This window comes from Ursus americanus, chromosome 4 (genome assembly GCF_024610735.1).
Source record: "Ursus americanus isolate L20-20 chromosome 4, mUrsAme1.1.p, whole genome shotgun sequence".
Classification (NCBI taxonomy): domain Eukaryota; kingdom Metazoa; phylum Chordata; class Mammalia; order Carnivora; family Ursidae; genus Ursus; species Ursus americanus.
Genome location: NC_142130.1, coordinates 1,238,788 through 1,251,072, shown reverse-complemented (window position 1 = coordinate 1,251,072; position 12,285 = coordinate 1,238,788).

The window sequence follows — 12,285 nt, the reverse complement described above, 5'->3', positions numbered from 1 at the left end:
TAATGTTGAATCCCTATGATAAGTGGTTGTGGCCAATTGTGAGGTGAAAATCTTGAGTGTTTTGTAAAATCTCTTGGTCATTCACAGTTGAGACTAAGGTAGTTGGGGACTCCTAGGCAGTGATTTGTCCACTGTCAAAAATATGAAAAGATAAAAGAGACAGATGAGGTCTCCTCAGGCATTGTCCTTTATCCTCATCCTCCGTGAGGATGGCCATCTCTGGACAGCTCAGTGGCAGGGTCTCATTCACAGTGGGGGCATCTGTTCCTCACAGACATCAGGCAGGGAAATGGATTTGGTTCTCTGTGCCAACCCAGCCACAGCTGAGTGTCACAGCACCCTCTCGTGGGCTCATAAGAGTTTCACTATCACCAGGCAGGTCATTGTATTTGATAAACCACTGTAAGAGTTTGCAATTGCCTTCATCTGCAACCTCCTAGAGGCAAATGCAGATCTCTGGTACCATGTGAAGTCATGTGAAGGCATTGTGAGAAAGTGTCCTTTTGCTTAAGAAAAACATGGCTGGGGCTCCTGGCTGGCTCAGCCAGTTAAGCATGTGCCTTTGGCTCAGGTTATGATCTCAGGGTTCTGGGATCGAGCCCGGGCTCCCTGCTCAGCAGGAAAGGAGGTAGGGAAATAGCTTAGAACCCACAGAGAATGTGAATAAAGGGGAGTGAAATGGAACTTGGTCTGTGTTTTGCTTTAGGGATTGGAAGTTAGTTTTTTCTCAATTGTGATTGTTCTTGAAACAGAAAAGCTGTATTGTTTTTTTTTACCTTTAATTTTTTTTCTAATAATAATTTTTATTATGATATGTTAGTCACTATACAGTATTTCCTTAGTTTTTGATGTAGTGTTCCGTGATTCATTATTTGCATATAACACCCAGTGCTCCATGCAATATGTACCTTCCTTAATACCCATCACTGGCCCATCCCAATCCCCCACCCCTCTCCCCTCTGAAGCCCTCAGTTTGTTTCCCAGAGTCCATAGTCTCTCGGGGTATATTCCCCCTTCTGCTTAGGGTCCATTTTCTAAAGGGACAGACAGTGGAAGTTCACCAAATATAAGATCGAAATTTCATTGTTCATTATACATGCCACCAAGTAGTTCCCAGACATTTCATTCTACTGTAGTAATTCATTATACCTGTGCAAGTGCACGTGGAAGACAATTGATGCATGTATAGTGGTAATAAAACATACCCCTCAGTAGCAGAATAATAGAGGATGCATATGTGTAAAATTATTCAACAACAGCTTCTATGCTTTCCCTTTGGTTCCTTATTATCTATGAAATTGGACAATTTTTGTTCTCTAGGCTGAAACCTCATTGTCAGTATTCAGAGTTTTTCAATGCTGATCTTCTCCTGTATAAGTTACCAAAAACCTAAAATATGTATGAACTTTAAAAAACGCTATATTGAAAATGACAGCAGGGAAGTTCCATTTTGTGAATATTGTGTCAATGGATCTCTATTTTGACATCAGTGTTCATTAGAAATGATGACATTTCATGTGAGTATAAATATCAATGTGAAAAAGAAAAGGTAGGAAGAACCTTGAATGTTTAAGTAATTGGTGAAATGAAAGGTGTGTGTGTGTGTGTGTGTGTGTGTGTGTGTGTGTGTGTGTGTGTAATTGATTTTCAATGAATGGTTCAGCTACTTGTAGGGCCTCCGTGAGAGCCCAGGTGAAGCTTTCAGTGAGTTGGTATCTGTTTTCAGAACATGGGAATCACTTAGTCCAATAGTCAATCAGGCAAGCTTTGAGGTCTTGAAGAGTTTCAGTCCTCAGCGATGGTTTTGCAGACCCTTGTGAGCAAACCCTAGGTATGCTCAGAGCCCTCATTAGCTGGTACCAACGTGTGACGATTTCAGACAACATTTCCCAAAGAAGTACCTCTTGAGTCTCTGTCCTTCTCAGTTCCTTACACTTCCTTACACTAGTTATGTGATCAGTGTGTTTCAGGATAATCCCCACATGTGATTTTTACTATTTCCTACTAGTCCTATCTGTTTCTCATCTTCTTCGTTTATGGTAGGGGTTGGGAAGCAACCTGTGTGGTGGAGGAAGGGGTGTGGTAGTTGTCTGCCTTCAGAGGACCGAATGATGCCTAGAAATTGTACTGTAGTTTGAGGTCAATTATCCATCCTCTGAGTGTCAGGAATTCCATCACTTTACTTTGATGCTAGTGTGTTCTTGTTCTTCAAGCTGTCCTCGGAAATAAGGACATCATCCATCTAGGGAATACTAGTTTGTGTGTATGTTTTCATTTTAGGAAAGGCCTTGCTGTTCCTGAAAATAATACTGTAGAGCACCCTTTCCTGTTCTTATTGGCCATCAGTCAATCTTTTGTGAAGTATTCATTTGTACATAGACTTTTTATGGTTGATGAGCAGGAATTCATTATTGACAAGTCTTCGTCAGTGTGTGTATTGCAAATCTTTACTTCCCAGCCTGCGGTTCACTTTTTCATTTTCTTATGGTCATAAGATAAGGAGAAATGTCACATTTTTATGAAGTCCCACTGAATTCTTCTCAATGGTTATTGCACACTATGTCTTACCCCAAGATTGACAGGTTCTACGTTTTCTTTCAGAAACTGTCCAATGGGAAGCTACAATCCATCTCAAATTTATAAATTACATTTTTAATTCTAATAGGGTATTTATAGACTGTTTTGGATTTTCTATGTACACAGTCGTATTATCTGTGAATAGTCACAATTATCCCCTCAATTCTTATACTTTTTGTTTCTCTTGCCTTCTAACACTGGTAGATTCTTCGATTCCACGTTGAATAGAGCAGCATTGTTTGAAGATTTTAATATACCTTTCTCAATATCTGACAGAAAAAGCAGACAAAACATTGGTAACAAATGTGACCTAATTGACATATAGGGAACATTCCATAATAAGTGCAGAATACATTATTTTCAAGTGGTCATAGACTCTTTACCCAAATAGATGATAGGTGGGGCCATGAATCTAGGCTACAAATGTTAAACCCTGAAATTAACTAGGTTCTATTCCTAGACCACAGGGGAATTGAGCCACAGTCATAGCGAAAAGAAAACCAGGAAGTCCTTCAATGTTTAAAAATTAAATGGAACTTTGCTACATATCCTAAAGGTCAGAGAGGGAATCTTAATGGGAAATTCTGAACCTTTTCTACATGAGGGCTCACACACAATGGCACTTTCTTTGTGAAGAGCATTATAATAACCTAGACAGGAGTTGAGCCTTAAGTCAGAGTTCTGCCTGCCCCAGCCACACCTGGCAGCCTTGGCCTGTGGTCCCCCTCAGCTGTCCTTTCTGGTGGCCCTGAGCTAAGGGGGTCATCATGGCCATATGGAAATGGGAAGCTCCCCACTCATAGTGATGGCGGTGCCCACTTCCCCAGCTGCCCTTTCTGGTGGCTCTGAGCTAAGGGGGTCAACATGGCCGTATGGAAATTAGAAGCTCCCCACTCTTAGTGATAACGTTGCTATCGTATCGTCCTCACCAGTCCAACAATATGATTTCTGAGTGAAATATGACACAAGAGCGACTTCTTGGCCTTCCTTCAGGTTTGAAAATCATCTGGTGAGTCATCTATTAGGAATATGGATTCAACATGTGTTCTTTCTTCTGGAAAAGAAATAGACTTAATAGCAATTATGGCTTCCTGAGCACCTGTTCTTGAGAGACATCATACTGCCTCTTAATAGCATTTTGCCTCTTAAACTTGAATCTAGGGTGTAGATATTTTTAGGCACATTTTCAGACGGTTAGAAAGGGACTCAGATGATATGAGTCACAGAGGATTTTAGTGTCAGAAACCTAAGTGGCATCCCCAAATTGACTACAAGTCCCTTGTTGTTCCATACAGGGTACTATTTCCCTCTTATCTCTGGTCTTCTCGATCTGGAAACCTATCAAGTATCAGGATTTTCTTGTCATGTGGACAACTGGAATGAATTCAGCGGGCCTTTTCACATCTACCCATGGTGATCATTAAGATCATTATCTCAGTGGAGGACCTCTGGGTAAGATACTCAAAGATCCTAAGGAATACAGACAGTATAATATTTTTCTGGTATTAAAGTTAATGAAACCAACTATCTTTTTCAGTCCATTCAGGCTCTGGTATGTTCAGAGGGTGCTGTAAAACAGGTCTGAAATAGTATTTAAAAACACTCAGCTCAGCCTCTTCTACAAAGTGAGCCAATGCTTATAAACATGGCTAAAATATTCCCTTACCTACGATGACTTCCCAGCCATCGTAGTGTTTATATGGTATGACTGTGACTTATATTAGTCAACATTTGCAGAGAAAGAACTTACTGCATCCAGGGAGCACTTCATGTTGAAATTAGTTTGTGACAACGAGCTACTGTGTTTTATTCTGCAGTCCAAGGGAATGGTGCCAGACATCTCTAAGGTGTCTAGCAGTTCTACAATTCTGATTTTAAGTGGTCTGTGTGCTTCAGTGATTTGGGCAGGAGAAGGGCAGTAGTCCAGAGACTGTTAACACTTCTGTTACCTGTGCTGACCATGGAGCAGTAAGCCTTCCGTGGGCATCATTTTGATTTCTTGGTACTGTTGTGAAAGGTGCTTTTGTCTCAAATTCCTCCATTTAGGAGTAATTATAATGATAAAAGGAATTTTTATCTTATATCATCTGTGGGCCCTGATCCTCGGCTCCCAGGGAAGCTATCCTTTAACATTTTACCCGGCTCAAAATGACTGGGCAACACCTGAAAGCATGGGCCCTATTTCTGCCCCAAGCACATGTTGTACATCTGCTTCGAGAAGAAAACAATAACCAAAAATGCCAACATAAATATAAGAAAAAATAAAGAACCTCTTTGGCTCTCATAAGATTAAAGTCATACTGACATGTACATACTGAAAACATAAGAAAGAATCTGTCACTTTCTGGAATCTAAGAAGATCCTCATTGTGGTGTGTAACTTTGTACCTGAAACTAAACAGAAAAAAATATATAAGCCTGCCCCAAATGTTCTTTCCCCGGAGCACTCCCTTCTTGGTGAAGATTGTGTCTCCCAGGCAGCTGTCCTGACTTGGGGTTGAATAAAGGTCTCTTCCTTTTTCTCTAAAATGTTTTTAACAGTTCATTCACGCAGTGTCGACAATAACAGTGTTTTCTATTTAAGTGAGAAATAAACGTTCCACTCTAGTTGCATTGGGAATAGACGAATTGAGGGTTTCTTTAGAATAGTAAGTCTGCTATCCAGAAAAGGCAAGGTCATTGGTCTATTGAGAATGAAGATAATTACTGCTAAACAACAAGTACGTGTTGCCCCTTCGCCCAGAAACCAAAGCAGGTGTGCAGGCTTTAGGTCAGAGGTGCCTTCTTCTCCCCAGCTGACGGCACTTCTCTGCTCTGGCTCCAAGAAACCCGAGGTTTTGAACATCACCATCTGAGTCAGTGAGGCAGCTTGTCACAGGACGCCAGTGTTCAGAGAAAGCACAGGTATGTTTGGTAAAATGTCCTATCTATGTCAGGGATGGAGGTAAATCTGTCATTATCCCAAAATCTCCTGGGCTTTTCCCTTTTCTCTAGTTGGGCCACAAAGTAAAATTGAAGTAGCTGCCAGCATTCTGGGTTTGGTGCAAGAATTACTTAGTTTCCCTGCAGGTAGAACTTTGCAGGGGATCACAATTTCTCTGTCCATTTATTGCTTACAAATGTATTTTGACCATCTGTTTCCTAGGAACCCTCTTTTATTAGAAAAGGAAGGTGAGATTCACTCTGTGCCTGTTTGTAACATCTAATTTGTTCCTTCATCTAACAGTGTTTATTCAATTGGGCCTAAGATATGGTTGAGTGGCCAGCATCTAGAGTTAGGTGGCTTTTTTCATCTGATACAGACTTGGATGATGTCATTTGACAAAGGTGATGTTTCATCATTGCTTAGTTTATTCATCAGAAGAGTTAAAATTAGGGTGGAGGGGAAATTCAAAATTATCCAAACCGGCCTGTTCCTGTTTAAAAGTTGAGCTTGACTTTCTAGTTTTACTAAAAGTATTATCTCGATATTTTGAGGTGCCATATTCTCTCTGTAGTTTCTTTGGTGGTGGAGTCAGAAGGAGAGTCTGGGAATTCTTTTGGATAGTGGCATGCTGGTGGCTTCAAGGGGCTTGGCGTCAGGAGCCTTGGGGTGAAGTCTGCAACTGCTTGCCTGACCCTGGGTGCATCTGCCAGAGGTTTTGTTTCCTCTTATGAAATTGCCGGCAGATAATGTTCTGCTTAAAGGGGAACCCTCCCATCCTGTTTGTGGGAATGCAAAGTGGTGCAGCCAGTCTGGAAAACAGTGTGGGAGTTCCTCAAAAAGTTAAACATTGAAAAACCACATGATCCAGCAATTGCTCTCCTATGTAATTACCCAAAGGATACAGAAATGCAGATTTGAAGGGGGTCCATGCACAATGATGTTTATGGCAGTAATGTCCACAGTAGCCAAACTATGGAGAGAATCCCAAAGTCCATGCACTGATGAATGGATAAAGCAGATGTGGGATACATATATATAATGGAATATGACCCAGCTTCAAAAAGAATGAAATCTTACCATTTGCAAGGATGTGGATGGATCTAGAGTGTATTAAGCTAAGCAAAATCAGTGAGGAAGGACAAATATCCTATACTCTAATGCTTCTGGAAATTCAGAAAAAAAAAAGGTGAACAGAGTGGAGGGGTGATGAGAGAGGCAAACAAGGAAATAGACTCAACCTTGGAGAACAAACTGAGTGTTGCTGCAGGACAAGGGTGTGGGGGGAAGTGTCAAATGGGTGAGGGGTATTAAGGAGGGCACTTGTGTTGAGCACCGGGTACTGTATGCAGGTGAGGAATCACTAAATCCTACCCCTGGAGCAAATATTCCATGGCATGTGAACTAACTGGAATTTAATAAAAGAAGAAAGGAAAAAGTGTTCTGCTTCATGAAGAGTGAGGTAAAATTGTAGTGATTTGGGCTGTACTATTCTATAGAGGATAGATGTAAAACAACCTGTTGTAGGATACAATAGAGTCTTATCACATAAGGAGTCCTCAGAAAGCTCCAATGAAAGATTCAGATCTCAGAGCATGTTCGTGTTCCACTGATATCTTACAGTTTGCACAGGTAGGAAAGAAGGTGGAGAGAAAGGCAACAGAAAGGGAAAGTAGGTGTGAACCTTTCATTAGTTAGCATTATAGCTTTCTCATGAAATACTTGCACCAGTGTGATTTTGGAAGCAGAGGGGAAATATGGGAGCTTTGCAGGAGACGGGGGAGTTCCAGGACTGGGTAAAGCTGACAGGGGTCCCAGAGGAGAGCTGAATGTATTCTGCAGAAGGGTGTGTTCAAGGTGGGCTCCAGGGGTGGCTGTGGGTCTCCTGGGTGAGAGTTGTGACAGGTGAGGGCTGTGTGCAAGTTCCTGGCTGAGGACAAGTGAGGCACAGGCGGAGAGCTGGCAGAGAATCTTCTTCTGAGCCACCAGCCTCACCCAACACAGACAGCATCATATTCTGTCTCTGTCACTCCAATTCAGACTTCTCAGAAGGTGAGTGAGAACACATCAAGAGCATTCTGAACAGAAGGGAACGCATGTGCAAAGTCTCTGGGGCAGGGGAATTCCAGGTATGTCCAGGAGCAGCAAGAAGGCCCTGTGGCCACAGGAGACAGCTTAGGACATTACCTCAGAGAGGTGACAGATGGTGACAGAAAGCCATTCCAGGGCTATAACCCCATGAGACGCTGTATCACTGGGCCATCCTGGCTACAGTGTTGAGAACAGATGACAGTGGGTTGAATATGGCAAGGCAGGTCAATGACGAAGCTTTTCCAGGAACTCAGGCACTGTGGACCAGACAGGTGGCCTTGGATGGAGTGGTTAGACCTCTTCTGGGTCCATTTTGAAGATGGAGCTCACAGGATTTGCTGATGGGTTAGCTATTAGGAGCAGGAGAAGGGAGGAATTGGGGTAACTCCCAGCTGTTGTGGGTTGTCCTGATCAAGGGGAAGGAGAGGGTTTCTCGTGGGGTAGGAGGTAGTCTGTGTTCTGCATGCTGAGGAAGGTGCCTTTCCCAGTGGATCTGCTGAGATTTGTGTCTGGGAGGACCTTTCACATCTCCTCCCTCAGCAATGCTCAGGTACAAGTATCCCCCACTTTTTAAACGTTCACAGTAAGACACTGGGCTTTCTTGAAAGAACTACGTTATTACCCAGCTTCAGTAAGAGGAACATACCTGAAGAGGAATTCCCTCTTATGAAAAAAGGTGAACAGTGAGAATCGCGTTCAGCATCTGTTTTTGGGAGAAGCATGAAAGAGTCGGCGTGCACCCCAACCAGCTCCTTTCTCTGGGAACCACTCTCCGCATCCAGCCACCAGCACTTTGAATGGTGTCTGTGGGCTTCTGCTGTGCTTTATCTTCATTTATGTTGGGCCTCTGTTAGAAACTTGTGTCCTGAGGCCTAAGAAAATCCAAAGAGAAGGAATTTTGGAGTCTGAGCACACTGTCTAATTGTTCCGTGTAAATTAATGGCCATTCCTTCTTGACACCATTTCTGCTGTGCAAGGTTTCTCAGAAGCCCTGTACTTTCAAAGAGCAGGGAAACCTATACCCCATGCTGCGGGGTTAGTTTTAGTCTCCATGCTGGACAGAATATTTCATGACTGTCGGATTTTCTCACTCAAACATTGAGACTTTGACCACCTTTACCCGTTTCTACCACCCCATCCCCGTATCTGGCACCTACCAATCTGCTCTCAGGATCTATGCGTTTAGTATTTTTTTATTCCACGTGGAATGTACATGAGAGCATCTGGTAGTGGTCTTTCTGTGTCTGAGTTACTTAGCATAAGGCCCCCAAGGTCTGTGTTTCCATGTCTAGTTCTTGTGAATAATGCTGCAGTGAACGTGGGAGTGCATCTGTCTTTTTGAGGAAGCATTTTTGTGTTCTTCAAATCAATACTCAGTAGAGCCATTACTGGGTCATGGGGTAGTTTATTTATTTTTTCAGGAACCTCCATACCGTTTGTCACAGTGGCTGCACCAATTTCCATTTCCACCAACAGTGCACAGTGTCTCCTCATCTGCACACCCTTGACCCCACCTGGTGTCTGTCTCTGGGACAATTGCTGTTCCAACACTTGTGAGCGGATAGCCGATTGTGGGTTTGACTGATGTTTCCCTGATGATATTTAGTGATGTGGAACAACTTTTTCTGTCTGTTGGCACCTGTGTGCCATCTTTGGAAAGTATCTATTCACATATTCCTCCCATTTTTTTATATGTTTTTTTTTTGTTTTGATATGTAGGAGTGTTGTGTGTATTTTGGATATTAGCCTTTTCTCACACATATGATTTGCAGATATTTTTTTCTTATTGGGTCAGTGGCCTTTTAAGTTTTTGCTGGTGTCTTTTGCCGTGTGGAAGATTTCAGTTTGATGTTGTTCCACTTGTTTATTTTTGCTTTTGTTGCCTTTGCATTTGGTGTCCGATCTGAAGACTCTTTGCCAAAACCAATGTCGAGAGACTTAGTACCTGTGTCTTCTTGGAGGTTTATGGATTCAGGTCTTATGTTCAAATCATTCATCCATTAAAAATTTTGTGTGTGGTGTAAGAAAGTGACTCGGTTATATTCTTCTGCATTTAGTGTCCAGTTTGCCTGTTACCGCTCACTGAAGACACAGTCCTTCCCTCATGGCATATCTTCTGCTGCTGTGTCGTAAGTTAGGATCATCTATGTGTGGGTAAGTTTCTGAGCTTTCTGTTCTGTTCCACTGACCTGGTGTCTGTGTTTATGCCAGTACCATCCTGTTTTGATGACAACAGCTTTGTAATCTAGCTTGAAATCCAGGAGTGTGTTGACTGCACCTCTTTCTCCAGGTTGCTTTGGGTATTTGGGGTCTTTTGTGATTCCATACAACTTTGAGGACTGTTTTCTATTTGCTCGAATAATGCCACTGGAATTCAGATAGGCATTTAATCACATCTGTCGACTGCTTTGGTTATGATGGACATGTTCACATAATTAACTCTTCCAGTTAAGTTGCATGGTGTATGCTTCCATTTGTTTGTGTTGCCTTCCAAATCTTTGACCCATACATTCTGCCCCCCTCGACACATATTTTTCATTTCTTTTCTGCCATGTGTTGAGTGTACTATGTCTTTCTCATTCTTGGTTACTTTTATTTCAAGATTTTTTTATGCAATTTTAAATGGCGTTGCTTTTTTAATTTCTCTGTGCGAAAGTGTGTCATCAGTGTACAGAAATGCAAGAAGTTGGGTCATCTGGGTGGCTCCATAAGTGAAGCATCTACCTTTAGCTCAGGTCATGATCCCAGAGTTCTGGGATTGAGCCCCGTGTTGGGCTGCCCGGTTAGCGAGGGTCTGCTTTTCCCTCTTTCTGGCACTCCCCCTGCTCGTGCTTTTTCTCTTCCTGTCAAATAAATAAATAAAATCTGAAAAAAATAAAGACAAGAGGTCTCTGTATATTGACATTATATCCTGCAGCTTTCTTGAATTTTTTTATTCTAACAGGTTTTTTTGTGTGTGGAATCTTTCGGGATTTCATGACATTTGCAAATTGTGCCAGTTTTCCTGTATGGATTTCATATCTTCTCTTTTTTTAAAATTGTTATTCACCCTACAGTACTTCATTTGTTTTTGATGTAGGGCTCCATGATTCATTGTTTGCATATAACACCTAGTGCTCATTATGACACGTGCCCTCCTTTTTTTAAAAAAAAGAATTTATTTATTTATTCGACAGATATAGAGACTGCCAGCGAGAGAGGGAACACAAGCAGGGGGCGTGGGAGAGGAAGAAGCAGGCTCACAGCGGAGGAGCCTGTTGTGGGGCTCGATCCCATAACGCCGGGATCACGCCCTGAGCCGAAGGCAGACGCTTAACTGCTGTGCCACCCAGGCACCCCAACACGTGCCCTCCTTAATACCCATCACCAGGATAACCCATTCCTCTTCCCCTCCCATTCTGCAACCTTCAGTTTGTTTCCCAGTGTCAGTAGTCTCTCATGGTTCATCTCCCCCTCTCATTCCCCCCCTTCACTTTTCCCTTCCTTCTTCTAATGTCCTCTATGCTATTCCTTCCATTCCACATAGGAGTGAAACCATATGATAATTGTCTTTCTCTGCTTGACTTAATTTCACTTAGCATAATCCCCTCCTGGTCCATCCACGTTGGTGCAAATGGTGGGTATTCATCCTTTCTGATGACTGAGTAATATTCCATTGTATAGATGAACCACATCTTCTTTGTCCATTCATCTGCTGAAGGACATCTTGGCTCCTTCCACAGTTTGGCTATTATGGACATTGCTGCTATGAACATTGGGATACAGGTGCCCCTTCTTTTCATTACTCTGTGTCTATGGGGTAAATACCCAGTAGTGCAATTGGTGGGTGATAGGATAGCTCTGTGTTTAACGTCTTGAGGATCCTCCATATTGTTTTCAAAAGTGGCTGTACCAGCTTGAATTCTCACGAGTAGTGTAAGAGGGCTCCGCTTTCTCCACATCCTCTCTGACTTTTTTTTTATTTCCTGTGTTGCTAATTTTTTTTCAAGATTTTATTTATTTATGCCACAGAGATAGAGACAGCCAGCGAGAGAGGGAACACAAGCAGGGGGAGTGGGAGAGGAAGAAGCAGGCTCATAACGGGGGAGCCTGATATGGAGCTCGATCCCATAATGCCAGGATCACGCCCTGAGCCGAAGGCAGATGCTTACCCACTGTGCCACCCAGGTGCCCCCTGTCTTGTTAATTTTAACCATTCTAACTGGTGTACGGTGGTATCTCATTGTCGTTTTGATTTGTATTTGCCTGATGGCAAGTGATGTGGAGCATTTCTTCATGTGTCTGTTGGACATTTGTATGTCTTCTCTGGAGAAGTATCTGTGTCTTCTGCCCATTTTTCGGTGTCGAGTTTGAGGAGTTCTTTATAGATCTTGGATACCAGCCCTTTATCTGTAATATTATTTGCAGATATCTTCTTCGATTCCATAGGTTGCCTTCTTGTTTTGTTGATCTTTTACTTTGCCGAGCAGAAGCTTTTTATCCTGATGAAGTGCCAATAGTTCATTTTTGCTTTTATTTCCTTCGCCTTTAGAGACCTATCTTGCAAGAAGTTGTTGTGTCTAAGTTTGAAGAATTTTTTTGATTTTGATATGAGACAGGAATCCATTATCTTTCCTTCCTGATTATATTCGAGTCCTCTTTCTTGGTGAGTCTGGCTAAGTTTGTCACTTTTGTTTATCTTTCCAAAAAAGGCAG